Source organism: Macaca mulatta, chromosome 14 (genome assembly GCF_049350105.2).
Source record: "Macaca mulatta isolate MMU2019108-1 chromosome 14, T2T-MMU8v2.0, whole genome shotgun sequence".
NCBI lineage: Eukaryota > Metazoa > Chordata > Mammalia > Primates > Cercopithecidae > Macaca > Macaca mulatta.
In genome coordinates, this window is record NC_133419.1 from 5,980,145 (window position 1) to 5,998,166 (window position 18,022).

Here is an 18,022-nt window from a genome sequence, read left to right on the forward strand (position 1 = left end):
CGTGTGCCACCACATACAGCTAATTTTTTTTTTTTTTTTTTTTTTGTATTTTTAGTAGAGATGGTGTTTCATCATTGGCCAGGCTGGTCTCGAACTCCTGACCTCAGGTGATCCACCCACCTCGGACTCCCAAAGTGCTGGGATTACAGGCGTGAGCCACCACGCCCGCCCTCCATTGAATTTTAGTTGTGGCACCAACGCTCTTTTAAGCCTGTGGTCTGGCTGATGAAGCTCGCGTGCTTTCATTTTGCCTTTTGTGTCCGGCTCCTCTAGAGCATCAGCTCCGTGGCAGCAGGGACCATGATGTCCCCAGGGCCACGATGTCCCCAGGACCCGGTGTGCAGTAGGAGCCAGTGGAACGACCACCCCTGCTTCTAGGCCACTTCCAAGAAGAGAGGTTCCGGCAGGAAAGGGAGAATCCGGATGGCAGGAGCCCGCCGCGGATGGCCGATATGGCGCAAGGGAGCAGAGCTGCCATCCAGGGCCCTAAGGAGGCCATGACACGCCCAGGTCGGGGAGGGGAAGGGGGTCCCAGGGCGCCTGAAGGACCCGGACGGAAACCCAGCATCCAACAGCGCAGGTGGGAAAGGGGAGCTACCGTGGGGGGTGCTGCTCCCTGCAGGCTGGGAGGACGCAGCAAGCTCAGGTCTCCGTCAGAGACCCCAAATAGGGCGCCGGTGGCTGGGATTTTGGGAGGGGAACTCAGAGCACTCCAGGGCCCAGGCAGGAAGCAGCGGCCAGGACACAGCCGTGGGCAAGAGGCTTGGAGGGTCCGGTGGGAGTGAAACTGTCCTCGCAGGGACACAGCGAGAAGCTTGAAGGGTCCGGTGGGGTGGGGCTGTCCTCACTGGCCCCTCCCCGGCCCGGGGTGAGTTGAATAACAGCTCAGATTTGAAGGTTTTTCTGCATTGCCTCCCTTAATGGGCTTAATGTCGCGGCTGAACTCTAATGCCAGTCATTTTGCCTCCCACGCATAGATTTCAGAAAAGAAAGCTTACAATGGCCCTAGTCCGCTTTAGCAGAGAAAATAAAATAGTAGAAAAATAATAGTAAAACTGACTGTGTAACGTTCATCACCTTTATTTTTGTATCTGCTTGCTTATAGTTTTTTTCCTCCCCTCTATGCCTGAATTTTTAACAATGCAGGAGGTTAGGATTAATTTCCAAATAGCGCAACGTTTTTGCAAATGCACCCTCTCCACAAGTGAACAAACTGATTGTGGTAATTAAAGTAATGTCCTGTGCTCAGATTGCTTGTGCTAATGAGGCTAATTGACAGCAGCAAGCATTAACCTCAATTAGTCATACACATCTAATAGCATCGCTGGTGCCTATGATTTTCTACATGGAGGAGATTTTACATCTGCTTTCAGGATTTCCATCCTTGGCTATATGCATTTCTCTCAAAAGGATATGCTTTTTCCTGGCATTCAGTAGTCAGGTGCTCTTTTCAAAGGTGAGAACACAGTGTGGGTGTAGAACATTTCAGGTGGGCTGAGTTTTAAAAGATTTGGCAGTTTATCAACAGGGATAAACGCTAATGTCATGGAAGAACTGGGGTCAGAATTCAGAGGGGGGATCCACTGGAGAAATACCACGATAGAAAAAGAAATACCCTAAAATCCAAAATACTTTTTAAAAGGAAGCAAAAGCTGAGTGCAGTGGCTCACACCTGTCATCCCAGCACTTTGGGAGGCTAAGGTGGGGGGATCACTTGAGATCAGGAGTTCGAGACCAGCCTGGCCAACATGGCGAAATCCCATCTGTACTGAATACACAAAATTAGCCAGGCATGGTGGTGCACACCTGTAATCCCGGCTACCTGAGAGGCTGAGGCATGAGAATCACTTGAACTCAGGAGGCGGGGGCTGAAGTGAGCCAAGATGGGGCCACTGCACTCCAGCCTGGGTGACAGAGCAAGACACTGTCTCCAAAAAAAAAAAAAAAGAATATGTCAGGAGGCAAGCAGAAAGGAGGGTCACAGGGGCGGGGCACATAGCAGAGATTCTTTGGAGGAATATAGTTTCAGGGCAATTGGCCCCAACTTATCCCCAAGGCAGAGTTGGAATGGACTCTCTCACTACTGTCGGTACCTGCCCAAATCTCCTGTACCAGGTTAGTATACCCTAGCCCCCAGCTGCTGTGAACATTGGCTGTTAACCTCTCGCTGCTTCCCCCTCAATAGAGAAGTGCCCTCAGCCGATGGAAATTACAGCCAGTGATGGACTAATATAGGCGATTAAAGGCCAGCCCTTTGCCTCAGCATGCTTCTAACCCCACAGCCATGGCCATGGCAAGCCACAGTCTTCCAAGCTCAAGGTGGGAGAGTACACAGGACAAGGCTGGCAGAGGAGCTGGAAATGTAGGGAAGAAATCCTGAAACAAGAGAGCTGTAGAAGGGATGAGACCCAAAATCTGAGTCTAAACTCTGCCCCAATTCTTGGATGACCATTAAACTACAAACACGTATCAGAGACTTGAGGAAGCTTGGGGAAAAATGAGGCAGATATGAGACAGGAGTCTACCCTGAAAGATATAAGAGGACTAGGTGATGTTCGTGAGTTTTCTGCTCCTTTGAGTGCATTATTCCCCAAATCATGCACAGCATGGTTGGCAGAAAGTTGAATCCTTATTGGTTTGAGGTGTCAGAAGACAAAGTGTAGGGCTGGCTGAGCAGCTGGAAAATTAAGGGTGAACCCCCAAAGCAAGGGAACTACAGAGAGGATGAGCTGCCAAATCTGAACATGAACTCTGCTCAAATCCTTGGCTAAATGTTGAGCATACGGGTGCAAAGTCTGGCTACAAAGACTACAGCTGGAAGTTGAAAAGCTGAGCAGAGACATCAGTCACTATATACTATGGAGGAGGCAGACTCTACAGTTTCAAATCAGGCAAGTTAACTGGAACAAAACCTACTGGAACAAAACCTACTGTAACAAACCCCAACAATCTTCAGAAGAACATGACAGAATCCAAAGTTGCTACAAAATACTATCTACAATGTCCAGTTACCAACAAAAAATAACTAGACATACAAAGAAACAAGAATGTATAATCCATATTTAGGAAAAAGGCAGTGAATAGAAATGGACTCTGAATGGACCCAAAGGTTAGATTTCATAGACAAAGACTTTAAAGCTGCTATTATAAATATGATCAGATAATTAAAGTAAAATATAGTCTTAATGAGTAAACAGAGTAGAATCTCAACAGAGAAATGGAAGCTACAAAAAAGAATCAAATGGAAATTCTTCAAGCTGAAAATTCAAACAACATAGATGAAAATTTCACTGGATAGACTCAATAGCTTATTGGAGACAGTAGGAGGAAAAATCCATGACCTTGAAGATAGGTCAATAAAATTTGTTTAATGTAAAGAACATAGAGAAAAAAGACTTCATTTTTCACTAAGAAAAAGAAATATATCCTGAGAGACCCACAAGACTCTATCAAGCAGTCCAAAATGCATGTAATTGGAATCACAGAGGGAGAGGAGAGAAGAAAAGAGAGGAAAAAATTATATATTTGAGGAAATAATGGCTGAAAGTTTCCCAGATTTGATTTAAAACATTAACATGAAGACTCAGGAAGCTCAATGAACCGCAAGTCAGATAAAGTAAGCAGACAAAAACCTTGACATGTTGTAGACAAGCTACTAAAACCCAACACCAAACAGAAAAGTTTGAAAACTGCAAAAGAATAAAAACTATATATATATAATATATATATATATAGTTTATATATATATAAAATATATATATATTTTATTTTTTCCTTGAGACTGAGTCTCGCTCTGTTGCCCAGGCTGGAGTGCAGTGCAAGCTTCGCCTCCCAGGTTTATGCCATTCTCCTGCCTCAGCCTCTTGAGTAGTTGGGACTACAGGCACCTGTCACCACCCCCGGCTAGTTTTTTTGTATTTTTTAGTAGAGACGGGGTTTCACCATGTTAGCCAGGATGGTCTCGATCTCCTGACCTCGTGATCCGCCTGTCTCAGCCTCCCAAAGTGCTGGGATTACAGGTGTGAGCCACCGCGCCTGGCCGAAAAACAATACATTATATACACGGGAACAACAATATGTGCCTGGAGGAAGATGAACAGCATGTGCAAAGTGCTGGAAAAAAATGAAAGCTGTCATCATGATTATTTCCAGTGAAACTGTTCTACAAAAATGAAAGCCAAAGAAAGACCTTTTCAGATAAGCAAAAGCTGGGAGAATTCTTTGCCAGCTGCTAAAGAAAGTGTGCTGATACTTGATGTTTCAGTAACTACACTTTTTTTTTTTTTTTTTTTTTTTGAGACAGAGTCTTGCTCTGTGTCCCAGGCTGGAATGCAGTGGTCCAATCTCAGCTCACTGCAACCTTCACCTCCTAGAGTTCAAGCAATTCTCCTGCTTCAGCCTCCTGAGTAGCTGGGACTACAGGCTAATTTTTTGTATTTTTAGTAGAGATGGGGTTTTGCCATGTTGGCCAGGCTGGTCTTGAACTCCTGACCTCAAGTGATCCACCCGCCTCAGCTTCCCAAAGTGCTGAGATTACAGGCATGAGCCACCTATGCCCAGTCATAACTATACTTTTTTCTTTTTTTTTTTTTTTGAGACAGAGTCTCACTCTGTCACCCAGGCTGGAGTGCAGTGGCGCGATCTCGGCTCACTGCAACCTCTGCCTCCCGGGTTCAAGCGATTCTGCTGCCTCAGCCTCTCAAGTAGCTGGGATTACAGGCGCCCGCCGCCACACCTGGCTAATTTTTGTGTTTTTAGTAGAGATCGTGTTTCACCATGTTGGTCAGGCTGGTCTCGAACTCCTGACCTCATGATCTGCCCGCCCTGGCCGTCCAAAGTGCTGGGATTCCAGGTGTGAGCCGCCGCGGCCGGCCCGCATTTCATGATTTCACGTGGTTGGGCGGGTTCTGGGCTTTGTTTTGGGTCCCCTCCAGCCCCGCCGTCCTTCCCTAGGAACCCAAACGAACAACCTGCCCTGTGTTCTGTGCTCACCCCAGGCTCACACCATCATAGAATCTTCCGGGGGACGTGCCCTTTGCTCACTTGTTCTTTCTTTGAGACCACGTTTTACACACTTTCTGGAAAATGGCATTTTTGTCTCTGATATCCAGTGACAACTGGGCAAGGGTTAAGAGACTATCCTTTATCCTACTTTGTATTCAAACCTCAGCTTCAAGCTGAGGAGTCATGCCTTTCCCTAATTCTGCAAAATTCAGGGCTAATATGTTTTCAAATATGGCTTCTCCATGATCTTCTGGATCTCTCCTCAGACTGCGTAGCAGCCCTTCCCTCCTCTCAGAACTTTTTTCTCTTTATGCAAGGTTCTGGCTGAATTTCTCAACACTGGCTTCCAATCCATCGGCTCTCTACCTATGTCTAGCGTAGAGTTTAGCCTGTCTATTGAGGCGCGTTTTTTATTTCAATGACCATTTTTTTATTGTCAAGATTTCTAATTGGTTCTTTTTAAGCTTTTTGTTTTCCTTCTTTCCTCCCTCCCTCCCTTCCTCCCTTCCTTCCTTCCTTCCTCCCTCCTTCCTTTCTTCCTCCCTTCCCCCCTCCTGTCCTTCCCTCTCTCCCTCCTTCCTATCTTCCTTTCTGACCTCCTTCCTTTCTTCCCTTCTCCCTCCCTTCCCTCCTTCTCCCTCCCTCCCTACGTTCCTTCCTTCCTTCCTTCTCCCTCCCTTCCTTCCTTCCTCCCGCTCCTTCCCTCCCTCCCTCCCTCCCTTCCTTCCTTCCTTCCTTCCTTCCTTCCTTCTTTCCTTCCTTCCTTCCTTCCTTCTTCGGGAACGGTATCCTCAGTTCTAGGTTTCTTCATTTCTCTCCTTGAGCCTCCCAAGCACATTTATTTTAGTCTTTATCAGACTATTCTACAAAATTAATTTCATCTGCAGTGGATTCTATATTAACTGGATGACTTTGTGAACATTAGAATTCTGGGCGTGGTTTTGAACGTCAGTTTGCAAGCTCTTCTGAGCTGGTATGACTTTTCTTTCTCTTCTCTACGCTCTTCTCATTGTTTCAGGATTGCCCGCCCCCCACCCACCGCCTCACCCCGCCAGCTCCTGGTTCTTTGTCCCGGCCATCTCCTATGGTACTGCACTGTGTCTGCCTTGTGGAGACCCTGAGGATGTTATGGATGGAGTTACCAAGCCCCAGCAGGCTGGTCCAGTTCCTGGCCTCCACAAAGTATGTGTTTTTTTGCCTCGGGAGACCAGCTGCTCTGTAAAACCTGCAGCCCCCAGCAGAATCTGGCCTATTTTCTGCTCGTTTCACAAGAGAGTGAGCCCCCCTGGCTCCAGCTGCCCACCTGCATGAAGCTCTGTTAATGGCTGGGACCCCCGCAGCGCCTGGGCCCTGAGCCTGGTGCTGGGCCTGGGCTTCAGCTTCTCTCCACTTCCCGTCTACTCCACATCTGGTCCTGGGAGATATTTTCCTTCCGTTTAAGCCCAGCAATGTATTCTTAGTTTTCTCTTTGTCAAGGCCATGGATCATTCCTCTGGCCCGCGTCGAATGTGCTGAGTTTATCTTGTCTGCGGAGACGACAAGCCGAAGTGTGAATGCACAGCGCCACCTTAACCAGACGTTCAAATCATTCTTTTTAAAAGCTGCATAAAACTCCATGGCATCCAGCGCCCCCGGCCGTGGGTATTCTTGTTTCATGGTTTGTTGGGTTTTTCACCCGATCAACAATGCTGCCGTGCACTGGGGCGCATACGGCCTCAAACACTGGCCTGCAGCTTTTAAAGCCATTCTACAATGTCTTGCTTTATCCTTTCCGCATTTCCAGCTTTTTATCTTTGTACCTTTTTATCTTTTTTTCTGAGTTTCTTTTGGTATAGTTTGTGGTTCTTTTTCCAATTTCGTAAAATGAAGACCAGTTACTTTAAAAACAGCAACAAACAACGTTCTAGGACGAGACAGGCACCGAGGTGAGCCACGTCCTCTGGGCCCCCCTCTGCCGTGTGCTGTATACTTTGGGAAGGAGTGTGCCTCTTCTCAATGCTCCCGAGAACGTTGGTAGCTTTCATTTCATGGCAAAGATTATCAAGGAGTGTTTTTACATTTCCAAGATGATTTCGGTCACTTTGAAAAACAAAAGATCGATTTGACTGTGGGATGATTTTATTTATTTATCATTTATTTATTTTTAGTGTCAGGGTCTTGCTCTGTTGCCCAGGCTGGAGTGCAGCAGTGTGATCACGGCTCACTGCAGCCTCCGACTCCTGGGCACAAGCGATCCTCCCACCTCAGCCTCCCAAGTAGCTGGGACTACAGGCATGAGCCACCGTGCCTGGCTGTGGTATGATTTACATCCGATAAAACTAACCCATAGGTCGTGGGCAGGATAATGGCCCTCACCCAGATGTCCACATCCTAATTTCCCACTCCTTTTAAATCTGTAAGATTTTGCTTTGTGTTTTAAGACCAGGTTTATTGGGTGTGTACAGACTTAGAACTGTTACATGGTCCGGGTGGACTGGCCCTCTCATAGTGATGAAATGTGTATATTTCACTCCATTAGTTCTTCTTCCCTTGCAGCCGCCTTTGGTGTGAACAGCTAATAACACCACATCAGCTCTCCTCATTCAGCATTGTCATGGCCTCTCATTTTAGTCCCCTTCAGCCCTTCTATGACTTTATACGTGCATGCCTCTTATAAGTAGCATACGATCAAATATAATATTTTAGTCAATGTTACAATATTTGTTTTTAATTGGAGCATTTTGTCCATGTATATATTTTGAGATGGAGTCTCACTCTGTCACCCAGGCTGAAGTGCAGTGGTGCAATATGGGCTCACTGCAACCTCTGCCTCCTGGGTTCAAGCGATTCTCCTGTCTTAGCCTCCTGAGTATCTGGGATTACAGGTGCCCCTGCCACCATGCCTGGCTAATTTTGTGTTTTTAGTAGAGACAGGGTTTTGCCACGTTGGCCAGGCTGGTCTTGAACTCCTGACCTCAGGTGATCTGCCTGACTCAGCCTCCCAAAGTGCCGGGATGACAGGTGTGAGCCACCATGCCCGGCCTCCATTTACATCTAATGAAGTGAATTCAGTTACACAGATGTGGATCTGGACCTGCCACCCACTGTCTCTGTGTTCTTTGTCCCCCTTCCCCTCATTTTTTGCCGTCTTTGATGTGCCGTGGAAATTCGCAGATGGTGTCAGCAGTGCAAAGCTTCACTGGGGAGAAGAGTCACACAGGGGAGCTGCACTCCACAACTCAGATCCGAGAAAGGCTCCCTGCCCAGCCAGGAGCGCAGGACAAAGGCTGGCCGGCAGAACAGCCCCATGCTGGCCTGAGATGGCTGGGCTTAGCACTTGGGGGCAGCACCCCATAAGACAGTGACCTTGGTCCTGCTGCGTTGCTCAATCCTTGGCCACGCTGAGCTGGGAAGGCAAACTGCAGGGGAGCTGGCAGCTGGAGGCTGCCCCTGACCACATGCCGGGCAGCTGCTGGGCAGAGCATCTCTCTCTAAGGAGCTCTGATTCTGCCCTGGGCCTGCCACTGTCCACCCTTGCACTGGCTGGATCCACTTTCCCACACGCGTGGGAAGCCTCCCCTCCAGGGCCCCTGTCTCTGTGTACTTAGAAGAGGGAAATTAATGGGAAAAATGGCAGCCCCATCGCCAACTGAGGTCATCTGGGAACACGGCGGTCCCTCTCATCCCCTCCTCTGCTTTCTGTTCTACATTGCCCTGGCGCTCAGCTGTCTCCTGTTGGCATCAGGTACATCTGGTGGCTGGACCCAAGCCCTCGTTCCTGAGGACTGTGAGCCTCTGCTAACCATGCCCTTTTGGGGTCAGAGATGCTATTCGGATCCATTTCTGGTCATAATGGGAAGAGGGGGTACCAAGAAGCGCCTGCCCACATCGGGTATCTGAGTCCCACGTATATTCCTCTCTGCCACCTGCTCTCAGGTGACAGCAGCCCCCACGTCCCCCTGCTGCTCAGGGCCAAGCATCCCCACTAAGACAGTGGCTCCTCTTACAACTTCCTGGCTGGGCCAAAAGGAGCCCACAGTGCCCCAGTGGAAGCTACGGCTTGTAGTTCTGTCCCCTGGCCAGCAAACACTCCCTTTGGAACCAGAACCCCTAACCCTGCAGAGCCAAGAGTGTGGGGTTGGAAAACAGAAACAGGGGTGACCAGAAATGATGCTGAGTGGGCCACCCTTGCTCCCACCCCTCAGCTCCCAGACCCACGTGCACTTTCTGCTGAGTACACAGTACAATATGAAGGCCTCTGATTCAATGTGCCTGCAGCATCCGGGAAGACGGGGCCTGTCGTTACAGAGCTTTGCTTCAGTTGTCCATGTGGGAGGCCAATGCCAATGCCCAGCCAGTCCAGCAGCTTCTGAACGATGAGAGGCAATGAGTAGATCCTAGGGACACAGACCCTTTCCCACATCTCCTTCACTGCAAAGTGGCCTTCCTGATCAGAAGTGATGTTGTGAGCCCTTCTACACCAGTGAATTGGGCATTCCTTAAGCGCTTGGACAGTGATGCCAACTGAGGCCTTGGAGGCAGGAAAGTCAAACTCCTACCTAGAAGAGGTGTCTATTTTTGTGCAAACCACTGACCTTTCCAGAATGAAAGAGTCCCAGTGGGTCCACTTGCTGTCAAGTGGCTGGTTTGTCTCCTGAGGACCTGGGCCACATTGGCAGTGGGATGCTGGTCTCCTTTGCTGGCAGGTTGGACGTTCAGATAGAGAAGGAGCTAGATGGCTTCGGGAGGTTGCAGTCCACACTGTTGACCTCATGCCTGTCCTCTGGCTCGGCTGTGGCTGCTCTGTCCATGTGCCTGTCTTTGTTGGGTTTGTGTGGCCACTAAGGCTGGCTCCCATCAGCGGGTTGAGTGATCTTGAGGTTCAGTGCTTCTTCCATGGAAGATGCTTGGGCAGCACTGTGTGGTCCAAAGACCTTCACATGTGTTCACTCCCACGTGCCCATTACACTCGTCCACCCGAAACATTCCTCTCCCTGATCAATTCCATCTTTCTCCCTCTAGGTCCCAGACCAGCCAGCCAGGCCACTCAGCACCTTCCATGAGTCTACCTATTCTAACCTCAGGCTGCTTCTCCTGCAAAGTATTTACTTCCCAGGTGCACCCTGTGAGCTCCAGCCACGGGAGGACTTCTCTGCCAGGACTTCCCTGCCATTGCCTTTTGTTGTAAACAAAATGCTTGTTCCTTGGTACTGCAAGGAAAAATTAGCATTCAGACAAAAAGTTTTCTCAGCAAGGCAATTATACTTTCTGCAGAAAGGGTGCTGCTCATCAGCAATCTTGCCATGAGAGCACACCGAATAAAGAAAGGCAAGAATATTTATCCCTTACGCATTAGGCCCTTACTGCTGTGTCCTGTCTCCATTGGTTAGAGCTGGACCTCACATTCTAAGCTAAACCTGACTGGCTAACAACTTAAAACTTTCCTAATAGGTAAAGGCAATGGAGATCAAAAGGAAAAGAGGAAGTTGCTTGCGAAAGAACTTAGAAAAGTAATAACATTTCCAAATAAGGAAGGGGCATAGGCTGCAAGCTGGGACATGCTTGAGCTTGTCTAGAACAAATATCTTGGTTAAAGTACAAGGACCTAGAATGTATCATTCCTTTGTATCTCACAGCTACATAGGATAGGGCTTAACAAAGAGTTATTAGTATAAAAGCAAGGAGGCTTGAAGGAAGTTAGTTTTTAAAAGAAACTACTATTTCTAACATTTATGATTTATTCCTTAATAAGAAGGGAAACTGGTCGGGTGCAGTGGCTCACACCTGTAATCCCAGCACTTTGGGAGGCCAAGGCAGGTGGATCACAAGGTCGAGAGATCGAGACCATCCTGGCTAATATGGCAAAATTCCGTCTCTACTGAAAGTACAAAAAATTAGCCAACCGTGGTGGCAGGTGCCTGTAGTCCCAGCTACTCAGGAGGCTGAGGCAGGAGAATGGCGTGAACCCAGGAGGTGGAGCTTGCAGTGAGCTGAGATCATGCCACTGCACTCCAGCCTGGGTGACAGAGTGAGACTCTGTCTCTAAATAAATAAATAAATAAATAAATAAATAAATAAGAAGGGAAACTTGGAAGAGGAACTTTTTTACTTTCCACACCTTTGAAGGCCATCCTTAATGAAGCTGTCATGCAGTTGCCAGTCATTTTGGTGGGACCCTATATACCAGCCTAACCCATCTGTCAAAGCAAGCTTTAGCTGGTTGGTGGGACCCCCCTTAAGGGCCTAGGTGTGAGCTGAGACAGTGGCACCTGTGTGACCATGATGGCAGATGGGCCTTCAGTCCTTCTTGAGCCTGGTCCTGGATGTGCCATTTCTGTGTGGCTGCTCCCACACAACTTGATGACTTGGTGGATGCAACAGAACTCAGCTCATCACAGGTTCTGGACATGGTAGCACTCGATGTGCCCTGGTCCAGCATTCGGTCTCTACCAGGGCCCAAGTAGCACTCCAAGAGCTGTCTGTCAAAGGCCGTGTAGTTCTCCAATACTGATGCCATGGCTTTGCTCCAGAACCTTAAGGGACTGCCTGGTGCTTCATCCACTGGGCTTGCCATAAAATTCACACGGCACCTTTTCCACCATGGGCTCCTCCAACATGGTGTTGTCTGTGAAATCACATGGCTCGAGCAGCAGGGCTGTCTGCGCCCCAGGCTGCAGAGCCGTTTCCTGCTCGGGGCTCCACTTAGAGCTGCCAGCCCTCCATGTCACCCCACGAGCAGGCACAGTATGTCTGGGCGTGGAATGCGCTGCCTCCAACACCCAGAGAGGCACACTGGGTGCTTCCTTCTTCGTGATTGTGAGGCAGGATAGGTCGTCAAGGAAGTGACCGTGTTCTCGGGACACAGCCACCATGGTGACCGTATAATCAACACAACAAGCCTCATCATTTGCCTTGTAATTGAGCTCATCCAAGCAAAGCTATCTGCAGTAGAAAATTTCCCTTGTAGAGAACATGTGCACTTTGATTTGACCTGTCCTCAAACTGACCCTTTGCTCCTTAAAATGGTAAAAAAAAAAAAAAAAAAAAAAAACAGGCCGGGCACAGTGGCTCACGCCTGTAATCCCAGTACTTTGGGAGGCCAAGGTGGGCGGATCACCTGAGGGCAGGAATTCATGATCAGCCTGCCCAACATGGTGAAACCCTTTCTCTACTAAACATACAAAAATTAGCCAGGTGTGGCGGCAGGTGCCTGTAATCTCAGCTACTCGGGAGGCTGAGGCAGGAGAATCACCTGAACCCGGGAGACAGTGGTTGCAGTGAGCTGAGATGGCGCCACTGTACTCCAGCCTGGGCAACAGAGAAAGACTCTGTCTTAAAAAAACACCGAAAAAACAACAACAACGACAACAAACACAACCTTGGGTGGAGATTTAAGATGTTAATGAGACGTGATGTAGGAACAATTGTGTACAGCTACTGTGCATGCACGCTGGGGGACCAGCCAGAACATGCTGCCTCATAACACCTCTTCTCACCCGCTTATGAATAATCACATAAGGCGGCCATAAAGGGAGTCTCTCTAGTGAAGGAAACAATGTCTACGGTGGTTCATTTCAAAGGCAAAGCACCTTAAATTGGCTTTGGTCCGCAAACTACAGAAGAAACAGGATATATTAGCCCCTGCTTGGATAGCCGATGCCCGCTTGTCGGCCTCCCCCTTCCTCCCTCTACCACCCCACTCTTAGTTGCCCTCACCCAAACCAAAGAAGTTTAGTCTAAGATAAAAAGTTTACTAGCCTGCAAAATAGCTTGCTTTGTCTCATCTTATCAGCCTGCCCAGCTACTTAGGTCGTAAGTCAAATACTTGAAAAGCCCCTGAGCTAACTAGGATTGCAATGCATTGTGGGCTGCAACAAGATGCAGCAGGATAACCCCCAAAAATAAAACACCTACAGCCCCAACCCAACAACTGATAGGCGGCGTCTGGGAAGACTGTGACCCCATAGTACTCAGCCTATGAGGAAACGGGGGAGAGACCTGAGCACTAGGGGACAAATGGCTTGTTGAAACTGTGCTGGGTGTGCCTGCCCATCAGACACCCGACACTGTAAGACCATCATTAAGAGTCTCACTTTCACTGCCCTCTGGATCTCTGAGTCCTGTTCTTTGGGTTTAAACAGGCAAGTTTGTTTCTCACACCTAGTCCCAGTCTGTGCTGTCTCATCCTCACAAGCAGCCCACCCTGAATTCTCTCTCTCGGGGTGTACTCTCTATTCTGCATCTAGCTTTCAGAGTATTCTTTTTCTTTTGTAATAAATTATTCTATGTTACCTCTCCTCTGCTGTGTGTCTCTTGTTTAAATTATTTTAAACTAAGAAGATGAGAACCGAGGTCTCACAACAGCGTCAACAATAGGAGACTCAAGATGCAGCAATTGAGACAGTCTTGCTCTGTCACCCAGGCTGGAGTGCAATGGTGCAATGTTGGCTCACTGCAACCTCCACTTCCCAGGTTCAAGCAATTTTCCTGCCTCAGCCTCCTGAGAATCTGGGATTACAGGCACATGCCACCATGCCAACCTCCTTTTTTCTTCTTCTTCTTATTTTTTTATTTTTAGTAGAGATGGGGTTTTGCCATGTTGGCCAAGCTGGTCTTGAACTCCTGGCCTCGGGTGATCCATCTGCCTTGGCCTCCCAAAGTAGTGGGATTATAGGCGTGAGCCACCACACCTGGCCTAGCAATTTGCCTTTTTATTCTTTTTTTTTTTTTTTTTTTTTTGAGACGGAGTTTCGCTCTGTTGCCCAGGCTGGAGTGCAGTGGTGCCATCTCGGCTCACTGCAAGCTCCGCCTCCCGGGTTCATGCCATTCTCCTGCCTCAGCCTCCCGAGTAGCTGGGACTACAGGCACCCGCCACCATGCCCAGCTAATTTTTTGTATTTTTGATAGAGACGGGGTTTCACCATGTTAGCCAGGATGGTCTCGATCTCCTGACCTCGTGATCCACCTGTCTCAGCCTCCCAACGTGCTAGGATTACAGGCGTGAGCCACCACGCCCGAACTTTATTCTATTTTTTTAGAGACAGGGTCTTGCTCTGTTGCCGAGGCTGGAGTGCAGTTGTGCCATCACAGCTCAGTGCAGCCTGGAATCCCTGGGCTCAAGCGATCCAGCTTCAGCCCCCCGAGTAGCTGGGATGACAGGTGTGCATCACCACACCTGGCTGATTTTTTAAATTTTTTGTAGGCATGGGGTCTCAAATTTCTGGGCTCAAGCAATCCTCCTGCCTCAGCCTGCCAAAGTGTTGGGATTACAGGTGTGAGCCCCAGTGCTCAGCCTGTCTTTTATTTTAGAAGGTGTAGTAGACAGACGTTAAGGGAACCCCCGATCCCTGCTTCCAGGTGTTCATGTCCTTGTATAACCTCCACTCTTGGTTGTGGGTGGGACTCGTGTGCTATGGTCTAAATGTTTGGTATCCTCCAAAATTCAAATGTTGAAACTTGTGGGCCAATACCATAGCACGAAGAGGTGGGGGCCTTTGGAAGGTGTTTAGGGCATGAGGACTCCACCCTCACAAATGGAATTGGTGCCCATATAAAAGAGGTCAAAAGGCACTCCTGCCGCTTCTGCCCCGTGAACACACAGGAACGAGGCTCCATCGTGGAAGCAGAGGGCCAGCCCTCACCAGACACCAGATCTGCTGGCAGCTTGATCTTAGACCTCACTGCAAGCCCCAGAACTGCAAGAAATAAATTTCTATTGCGTATAAAGTACTCAGGCTAAGGTATTTCGTTAGCAGCCTGAATGGACACAATATTGCTTCTAACTAGTAGAATACAGCAAATGTGATGAGATACCATGCTCATGATGACATTAAGATTTGGACTAGAAGAGAACTTTGCCTCATCAAAGGCTTACATACTGTGCATTTGAGGCCATATTTATCTGCTCTAGCAAAGTTACCATGTCTGGTGCAACAGCGCCACCAGGGCCATGATCTGGTTCAGTCAGTTGTAAACTCTAGTTAAATTCAGGGTCATCTGGCTTCTGCAGGGCCAGACTGGAGAATTAAATGGAACCACCCATCCTTTAGATCTTTAAGTGTGACGGTTATTTCTGCCCTCCTTTCAGCCACCCACTCACTCCTCTGTAGTACAATATGTTTTCCAAATGTGGTAAAATACACATAACATAAAATATACCATCTTAACCATTTTTTAAAGTTTCAGTTCACTCGGTTGCTGTGGCTCACACCTGTAATCTCAACACTTTGGGGGGCCAAGGCAGGCAGATCACCTGAGGTCAGGAGTTTGAGACTAGCCTGGACAACATGGTGAAACCTTGTTTCTACTAAAAATACAACAATTAGCTGAACGTGGTGGCTTGTGCCTGTAATTTCAGCTACTCGGGAGGCTGAGGCAAGAGAATTGCTTGAACCTGGGAGGCGGAAGTTACAGTGAGCCGAGATTGCTCCACTGCACTCCAGCCTGGGCGAAAAGAGCAAAACTCCATCGCAAAAAAAAAAAAAAGTTACAGTTTAATGGTATTAAATTCCCCTAATAATGTTATATAACCACAACAATCATCCATCTCCAGCACTCTTTTCACTCGTAAAACTTCATCTCTATATCCATTAAGCATTAAACACTACCTCCTCATCCACTAGCCCCCCAGCCCCTGGCACCCACCACTCTATTTTCTGTCTCTATGGATTTGACAACTCTAGGCACCTCAAATAAGTGGAATCCTGCGGTATTTGCCTTTCTGTGACTGGCTTATTTCACTGAGCCTAATGTCCTCAAGTTTCATCCATGTTGTAGCGTATTGTACCATTTCCTTCTTTTTTAAGGCTAATATTCCACTTTCTGTGCACACGGCGTTTTGCTTAATCATTCTTCTGTCAATGGGTACTTGAGTTATTTCCACTTTGTAGGTATTGAGGATAATGCTGGCATGAACATGAGTGTCCAATATCCCTTCAAGACCCTGCTTTTAATTCTTTCGTGTATATACGCAGAAGTGAAATTGTTGCATTATATGGAAATTCTATTTTTAACTTTTTGAAGAACCCCCATACTGTTTTCCACAGCGACTATACCGTTTACGTTCCCAAAGTGCACAAGGATTCTGACTTCTCCACATCCTTGCCAACAGTTATGTGTGTGAGTGTACATGTGCTTATAGTAGCCATCCTAATGGATGTGAGGTGGTAGTTTGGATTTGCATTTCTCTAATGATTAGTGATGAGCAGCTTTATATGTGTTTGTCATTTGCATAACATCTTTGGAGAAATGTCTATTCACATTCTTTGCCCATTTTTGAATCAGGTTGTTTCTTTGTTCTTGAGTTTTAGGAGTTCTAAATATTCTGGATATTAATCACTTATCAGACATGTGGTCTGTAAATATTTTCTGCTCTGCGAATTGCCTTCTTACTCTGTTGACAGTATTTTTTTTTAAATCATTATTTGTAGAGACGGGTCTCCTGGTGTTGCACAGGCTGGTCTCCATTTCCTGGACTCAAGGGATCTTCCCACTTTGGCCCCCCCAAGTGCTGGGGTTACAGGCATACACCACTGTACCTGGCCTATTGACAGTATCTTTTGATGAACCATATTTAAAACTTTTCGTGAAGTCCAATTTGTTTATTTCCTGTGTTACCTGTGCCCTTGGTGTCGTATCCAAGAAATCACTGCCACATCCAGTGCTGTGAAGCTCTTGCCCTATGTTTTCTTCTAGGAATTTATTTTAGGTCTTAGATCCATTTTGATTTTTGTATATAGTGTTAGATAAGGGTCAAATTCTGTTCTTTTGCATGTGGATATCCAGTTTTCCCAGTACTATTTGTTGAAAACACTGTCCTTTCCCCACTGAATGGTCTTGGCACACTTGTCAAAAATCATTTGACCATAGGCCGGGCATGGTGGTTCATGCCTGTAATCCCAGCACTTTGGGAGGCCGAGGCAAGTGGATCACTTGAGGTCAGGCGTTCGAGACCAGCCTGGTCAACGTGGCAAAACCCCATCTCTACTAAAAATACAGAAAGAATTAGCCAGGTGTCCTGGTGCACGCCTGTAGTCCCAGCTACTCAGGAGGCTGAGGCAGGAGAATCACTTGAATCCAGGAAGCGGAGGTTGCAGTGAGCTGAGATCGCCCCACTGCACTCCAGCCTGGGCAACAGAGTGATATGTCTCAAAAAAAAAAAATCATTTGACCATGCCAGGGTTTGTTTCTGGGCTTCTATTCTATTCCATTGGTTTCTGTGTCTCTCTTTATGCCAGTACTGTAGTGTTTTGACTACTGTAGCTTTGTAGTAAGTTTTGAAATAAGGAAGTAGGCATTCTCTAGCTTTGTTCTTTTTCAAGATTGTTTGGCTGTTTACAGTCCCTTGAGATTCCCTATTAATTTTAGAATGGATTTTTCTATTTCTGCAAGAAAACATCATTGGGATTTGGATAGGGATTACATTGAATCTGTAGATTGCTTTGGGTAGTATTAACATTTTAGCAATATTATGTCTCCCAATTCCTATACATGGAATGTGTTTCCATATTTTAATATTTTCTTTCTTTCAGCAGTGTCTTGTAGTTTCTTTTGTACACACCTTTCACTTCTTTGGTTAATTCCTAAATATTTCATCCTTTTTATGCTATTGTAAAAGGAATTATTTTTATAATTTCCTTTTTTAGATTCTTCGTTGGTATCATACAGAAACACCACTGATGTGTGTGCGTGTGTGTTTTGAACAGGGTCTTGCAACATTGCCCAGGCTGGAGTGCAGTGACGTAACCATAGCTGACTGCAGCCTCAACCTCCCAGGCTCAAGCAATCCTCTTTCCTCAGCTTCCCAAAGTGCTGGGATTAGAGGTGTGGGCCACCACACTCAGCTGATTTTTGTGTGTTGACTTTATATCCTGCTACTTTGCTGAATTCATTTATTAGTTCTAATAGTGTTTGTGTGTGTGTGTGTGTGTGGACACTTTAGGGCTTTCTACATTTTCAAATCATATTACCTGCAAATGGAGATAATTTTACTTCTTCATTTCCAAATCGAATGCCTTGTATTTCTTTTTCTTCTTAATTT

At 47.1% G+C, this 18,022-nt stretch overlaps 1 long non-coding RNA gene across 1 annotated transcript; it reads left to right on the forward strand.

The window, feature by feature from the left end:
* Positions 1-394: 394 nt before the first annotated feature.
* Positions 395-13,280, forward strand: LOC144334070 (uncharacterized). The gene is made up of 3 exons (XR_013403468.1): positions 395-580; positions 6,023-7,150; positions 12,291-13,280. It is a non-coding gene; the product is annotated as an uncharacterized LOC144334070 (long non-coding RNA).
* The last annotated feature ends 4,742 nt before the right edge of the window (positions 13,281-18,022 follow it).